This window comes from Oncorhynchus mykiss, chromosome 23, assembly GCF_057628025.1.
Source record: "Oncorhynchus mykiss isolate SJ-2025 chromosome 23, ASM5762802v1, whole genome shotgun sequence".
NCBI classification, from domain to species: Eukaryota; Metazoa; Chordata; class Actinopteri; order Salmoniformes; family Salmonidae; genus Oncorhynchus; species Oncorhynchus mykiss.
This window is the reverse complement of record NC_143044.1, coordinates 7,226,003-7,233,133: the sequence shown is the minus strand read 5'-3', so window position 1 is coordinate 7,233,133 and position 7,131 is coordinate 7,226,003. Positions and strand designations below refer to the sequence as shown.

The 7,131-nt window shown below is 42.1% G+C and overlaps 1 long non-coding RNA gene across 3 annotated transcripts; it reads right to left on the bottom strand.

Moving 5' to 3' along the window:
* Window positions 1–449: 449 nt before the first annotated feature.
* On the bottom strand, window positions 450–4,178 carry LOC149972487 (uncharacterized). Of its 3 annotated transcripts, none has more exons than XR_016490931.1 (4): window positions 3,995–4,178; window positions 3,777–3,845; window positions 1,986–2,084; window positions 450–760 (listed from the first exon to the last, which is right to left on the bottom strand). It is a non-coding gene; the product is annotated as an uncharacterized LOC149972487 (long non-coding RNA). The 3 variants fall into 3 exon arrangements; XR_016490932.1 differs by having other exon boundaries at window positions 3,777–3,839; XR_016490933.1 differs by lacking the exon at window positions 3,777–3,845.
* Between the last annotated feature and the right edge of the window lie 2,953 nt (window positions 4,179–7,131).

The following is a 7,131-nucleotide window of genomic DNA, read 5'->3' as shown; positions in this document are numbered from 1 at the left end:
GCGTGCGCATGCATGCATGCATGCGTATCTGTGTGTTTGTCTGTATAGTGAAGAGGTTATTCAGCTCACTGTCTTCCCTAGTTGATTCTGGATGTGTCTGTCTATAGTTTGGTCCGTACAGTGAACAGAGGTTTCTGGCCGTGGTATTCGACTGTGTGTGTAAACCGAGGACTAGTGCCATGCGGATTTAACATGTCAGGAGGTTCTTGCTGACTGACACACAGATAAACAGACCCACAGACTGCCAGGCAGCCCACACGGAGGAGCAAAGACTGCTTGTCTACCGCAGTGGAGGGAAGGATGTCCCATTTTTAGCATCTTGATTCAGAACAACACATTTGCAAGAATGGCTTAGCATGACACCTCATGAATAAAGTAACTGTGTGCCTACATAGTAAAACACTGATGAAATGACTCCTTTCACAACCGCATTTCAGACCCGAGATTAGTGGATTAAAAACTGTCCTCTGACTTTATTTCATGTGACTTTACACCATCGAAGTTGTGTATATTGCACTTTTTTACGAACACATTAATGAGTCACCAAATGCTAAACAGCAGATCGGACCACAAGCCCTCAAGTTACTGTTGGCTGATTTCACAGATCCTTTCTCCATCTGTCTTGCTCTCCTTCCTCTGCCTGCCCGTGGAGTTATTGGCCCCTGGAGTCAGTTCTAGGCATTGCAGCGGTCCTGATAGCAACACGTCCAGCCCAGGCGAGAGCAGAACTCAAGCCTAGCACAGCCCTTCTCCCCAGAACCTGTAGAGGAGACCCAGAACATAAAAAGATGCAGTAGGATCAAGGATTTTATCAGAATATGCAGCAGGATCATGGCCTTAAAGGCCCAGTGCAGTCAAAAATGTGATTTTCCTCCTGTGTTTTATATCTACTGCATGTTTCCACACTGAGATAAGAATAATACTGTGATGATGCCCTTTTAGTGTAAGAGCTGTTTGAAATGTCAGCCTGTTTTGGTTGGATGGTGTTTTGGCTTGTCATCACCAGGAAGTAAATTAGTTAATAGACCAAACCTCTCTGCCATTAACAGCTAGTTTAAAATGTTCCCCTTCTCTTCTAAGACCACTCCCAGACAGTATTAGCAAAATTCTTCCTTGAGAAATTGCTCTTTGGTAAGAAGCTATTTTTGTTTATTTTTGACCGTTTTAATTGTTACCCAGAAATAATTTGACATTGAGACAAAAATGGCTGCATTGGACCTTTTAATCAGAAGATGTAGTAGGATCGAGGACTTTATTATCACAAATACAGTTTGATTCAATAAGACTTCATGTTAGGTTAAAGGTGCACTATGCAGAAATCGCTCCCCCCTTCCCTGGTTGCTAAAATTCTTATGGTTCAACCTAATTTTAGTGTGTGACAAAAAAGCAATTATAGTGTAGAGAATCATTGTACCATTCAAACTGCTGTGAAATATATTTTCCATGATCAACCAAAAAATTATTTTCTTTGACAAAACTAAACTTAAGAACGGGAAGCATAGAAGTAGCGCACAATGAACATTGCTATGTGATTTTGGTCGGGTCGCCCAAAAAGTTGCAGCTTTAAATATTTATTCACTCATGTTTTCATATCCCCAATTCAATAATTCTTTACTATGTCGCTAATGTTGTTTGATCAAAAGTCCATGCTATTTGGATGTTACCCTTTTCAAGGTCCAGATGGTGTGTTTACGCTGTTGTATTATGCAAGCCAATAGCATGATGGGTATATCTTTACATTTATTGTCATCAATTGATCAAAAGAGTCAGCCTTGCCTGTAACAAGTAATATTGCTCAGTCCTTGCTTCCTCTGTTCTTGTTTCCTCAATTCCTTGCCTCCCTCTCAAAAACTCCAATGAGCTTATGGGAGAGAGAGAGATGAGGAATTGAGCAAACAAAGATGAAGGTTTGACAGCTAGTAACATTTTCAGACACAGCCCTGGTATTGCAGGGCCAAATGAAGGACTATAGTGGTGATACTCACTCCTGATGTAGCAGGCCTGCTGTGTTTTGCTTGAGCACTGTAGGAGCTGGTTCCTCAGCATCAGGAAGTCCTCACCGTAACACTCAATGTTGTAGTCCGCTATGGCAAGGGAAGGAAGAGATGTTCAGAGTTCATTCTCATTAGTGAATACAGTACGTTTAGGCTGGTTCAAAGATCACAAGAGACATGGTTACGTCACAACCTACATAAGGACTTGAATTTGATCTGAGAAAGTATTACAATCTCATGCCAGCACTGTTATGAATGATGCAGAGCGGGAATTCAGTAATGTGAGTGTGCGTGCGCTATACTTGCATTTGTGTGTGCGAGCGACTGTGTGTACGTGAGTTTTTGGGTTTGACCTCAAAATACCCAAGAAAGGAGATCTAAGGGAGTGTAAAAACTACCTCAGGATAATGTTGGTTAACACCAGGGAAAGTGTTCAATCACGTCATCCTGTATAAGTTCAGGAGTAAAAAAAATGTATTTAACAAGTCACATAATAAATTGCATGGACTTATTCTGTGCGCAATAATAGAGTTTAACATGAATTTTGAATGACTACCTCCTCTCTGTACCCTACATATACAATCTGTAAGATCTATTATCTGTAAGATCCCTCAGCCGAGCAGTGAATTTGAAACACCGATTCAACCACAATGGTTCAGGGAGTTTTTCCAATACCTAGCAAAGAAGGGCACCTAGACATCGAATATCCCTTTGAGCATTGTGTTAAATAAAAGGTTAGATCTTTTCATTGTATTTTTTAAAAGTTATTATTTACACTTTGGATGGTGTATCAATACACTCAGTCGCAACAAAGATACAGGCAACTCAGTTGCCGGAGAGGAAGGAAACCGCTCAGGGATTTCAACATGAGACCAATGGTTCCTCAGTGACGTAGTTACAGTTTTTACTTAAATTGTCTTGAAAATCTATGGCAAGACTTGAAAATGGCCATCTAGCAATGACCAACAACCAACTTGACCAGTGTTTGAAGAATTTTTAAATGCAAATAATGTACAATCCAGGTATGCAAAGATTTACTCAGAAAATCTCACAGCTGTAATCGCGGACAAAGTTATTTGAACGTATTGACTCGGATGTCAAAATGTATGTAAATGAGACATTTCATTTTCAGTAAATTTGAAAACATTGGGGTATTGTGTAGATGTGTGAAAAAATATATATAGTCCATTTTGAATTCGGACTGTAACAACAAAATGGGAAATAAGTCAAGGGGTATGAATACTTTCTGAAGGCACTGCAGGTCCGACAGGCATGCTTACCGGATCATTCAAGAAACAACAGGCACACAGTGAACCGGAAGATCTGGACTTTGCGGATGACCTTGCTCCACTGTCTCACAAACACACAAAAATGCAGGACAAGTCTCGGCTCTTGCAAGCAACATAAGCTTAGATCGGACTTCAAATCAACATCAACTGATGAAGAATGTGAAAGCAGGAATCGGTAAAGCCAGAACAGCATAAAAGCTAAACCAAAGACTGAGATTTCTAATCAATGTGAAGGCCATCTTCCTTAACGGGTCTAAGACATGGAGAACCACCAGCAGCATGCTCTGTTAAAAAGTACAAACATTCATCAACCGATGTCTCAGACGCTTACTTGGAATTCATTGGACATATACCATCAGAAACATCTGACTGTGGGAGATCACAAAACAAGTACCTATTGAAGCACAAATGAAGAGGAGGAAGTGGTGCTGGTTAGGCCACACTGGTTAGGCTACACTAAGAAGAAACGTGCATCACCAAACTAGACTCTTACCTTTAGCCCACAAGTTAAACGCAAGAGAGAAAGGCCCATGACCACTTTCATCTACACCTCCACCTGCATCTTCACAGAGCAAGAAATTAAGACTGAGCCACTGATATAGCAACAATAACAACTGGCAAAGGACAGAAAGGGTTGGAAGCAGCTCGGCAATGACCTATGTTCCGCAAGGAACTTAAAAGCACTAGCCAAGGTAAGTAAGTGTGACTTACCTGTGCACAGAGGGAGCAGCAGAAGCAGGACCAGGTAGGCTCTCATTGTTGCTCTCAGCAGAGGAGTTCTCTTAGCAATAGAGAAGTCTTGAGGTTGAAAGTCTATGACAGGTCGAGAGCACCCCTGCTTTTATACTGTGTCATGTGCTCAAGACAGGAACACATACACCCGCGCAGTCACATGCACTCAAACAGATGCGGCGGACACACATTGTATGTCAAGGGTTGGATAAGGGGGGGGGTAGATTTCAGGATTAAAGAATGGTGTCTAAAATGTGTTCCATGTAAGGACATGGTGTCTTATTTCATCACATGACTGTTGCATTATCCGTTGGAGGCTTGGAGCACTATAATAAGACTTCACCACTGTTGGTTGGCCTAGCTCATTGTTGACAAGCAACACTTTGTTAATAACTATCGTGAACTAACATTAACTACGTATAGATCATGAATATAACTATTTATAACTGTTGATAATACATTGTTGGACATACTGTATGGATATTAGTAATATATTAGCAAATATGTTTCGATAGACCCACAGCTTTAACTAAGGGGCGGCAGGTAGCCTAACACTTAAGAGTGTTGGGCCAGTAATCGAAAGGTCGCTGGTTTGAATCCCAGAGCCAGCAAGGTGAAAAAATCTGCCCAAGGCAGTTAACCCCCAACAACAACTGCTCCCGGGGCACTTCTCTGATTCAGAGAGGGTTGGGTTAAATGCGGAAGACACACACAAAGTGTGGTACTCGAAAAATGTCCATTGATCTGTTAATGATAAATTTGCTCTGGTCTTGTGCTCACTGTATTTCACCTTCTCTCATATCTTGAACCTCAGGTTGCCCAGGTGTTGGGCCACGTCTATCAGTGCCCCTAATACAGGCTTTGGATTCTGCAGTGTACAATTGGCCCTTGTGCAATTATAACGTGGACATAAATAACCTTTCCTTTAGCCGATACTGCGCCATCTTTTTTTATACGTGAGGTGAAATCCTCGGGACTAATCTAAAACTCACACAGGTTCGTTAAAAGTGGGGCATGGGAACAAACAGGCCAGGTATAATACAAACATATAATTTATTCACAAGGACTACTCGTACTACTATTTAACCCCTTTTTTTTGTTGGCACAAAACTACCTACATACTTCCATTCATTTGTATGGGTTACCTTCAGACGAGTCCCATGACACTTGTGGGGAGAACACCATCGTGTTCGTGAGAGTCTCATCTCTCCATAGAGTGGTCATATTAGTTTTGTAGGGCAAACCGTTCGGACGCTACAGACGTTTTCGGGATGTCTCATGGTCTGACAAACACTGCTGTAGCTCGGCCACCTTCCGCCATAGATGCGGAAAATACCATCTCTATCTTAAACGTTCTTCTTTTGCTCTATGAATTCTGCATTGGCCTTCAACTGTCTCGTCTCCGCTGACCTCCTGAAATCCTTTCTTCTCTCGGTCTCTCTCATCGTTGCAGACCTCCAACCAGAATAGAAGAGCTGCTGTTTTGCTCGGCCTTCCACACTTCCTGAGGGAGGATCCATCACACTTCATCAAGATCTGTCAGGTGTGTGTGTAACTACTATACGTTATCAGTTTTCTGTTTAGGCACACACAGCCCTAATTTTTCCCTCTCATAAGTGAATAAGCTTTATGTCAACATTGGTAAAAAATGTAGCTTATTCTAACAATACCATATGTATTGGAACTAATCCACCCAGGGCTATGTGTACATTAGTAATTGGTTATTTTTGTGTTACGCTGTAGCCCACTGACCCAGGAGAGCAGAACACAAAGGGGGTTGAACATCGGTGTACTAATCAGGACTGTAGATGGTGGAGAAGATGCACTTTTGATCCGAAAGTAAGTGCTTCTATCACTCTTTCCCTCTCTCCTCAAACACACACACTCTCTCACACAGTCACTCTCTCGCACTAATACACACTATCTCTCTCATCCTCGCTCTCTCTCTCGGCATCTTTCTCACTTCTAACCAGAATAGAAGAGCTGCTGTTTTACTCGGCTGTCCACAATTCCTGGCGCAGGTTCCATCCAATGTATTCATGTGTGTAATCTGTATCTGTTTATCTCTCTCTCACTCCCTATCACTCTCCCCGGCTCTCTCTCTAACCCTAACCCTCCCTCTTTCATTCCATTTCTGTGTCAATCATGTCAATCATGTTGCTTCGAGTCAAACTTGCGATTGATGGCATCAGGAGAGTTACCATTGAAAGTCTGCCCGAGACTGTGGAAGAACTGCAGTCAATACTGAAGAGCAAGCTCGATTTGGAAGGTGCCTTCGTACTTTAATTTGAAGATCCATTATTTGAAAATGAGCAACCCTGAAGGTAATGCTTAAGACGCCACCTGACTCTGAGCTTTCAGACAGCTGGCAGTATTTAGTTGTTATCAGACTCTCTCTCACCTTCCTACCGTGCACAGCAGTGGCCTGAGCCATGTATCTACAACCCACCTTTAACGATGATGTAGAATTGAAGCTCAGCCATGGAAATGAGGATTATGGAATGGATCCCTTTTGCCAGTCTCCAAGAATATGAAGACAGAAATTCTTGACAAAGTAGCAGGTGTTATGTTTGACGTCAACCCATTCCCATCACAAAAACAAGTCGAAGGTGTTGCCAAAGCTCTGGTGGAGAAACACCCATGCCTGAAAAAGCAAGGACCATTATGCGGATGGTCTGCCTGGAAATTCAGCCTGAAACTTCAATATGGGAACTATTGTCAGAAGTTGCACATAACAGGATGTCCTGAGCTTACGGTGAATTGTAACAAGAGGTCAAGGGTTGATGGCAAAGACAAAATAACATTTTTTTTTTAAATAAACAAGCGATCAGGGGTGAATTTCTGGCCAGATATTCCTCAAGCTAAAACAACAAACACTCTAGAAGAGGAGAGAAACAGTTTGCTAGAGGTGAAAAAGACAAAGCGGATGAACTGCTGATGGGAAACACGTTTGCCCTACTGAGAAAGGACATCATTCAGGATGAGCCACTTGCATCTGATGTGAAAACCAGATGGCCAACTTTGTTTACAGAGAGAAGGGTAGACGAGTGTCCCCCTTTTCAAACGGGCTGTAGCGTTACAATCCCTTCCCAACAATTTGTACAGTTTGTTGCATA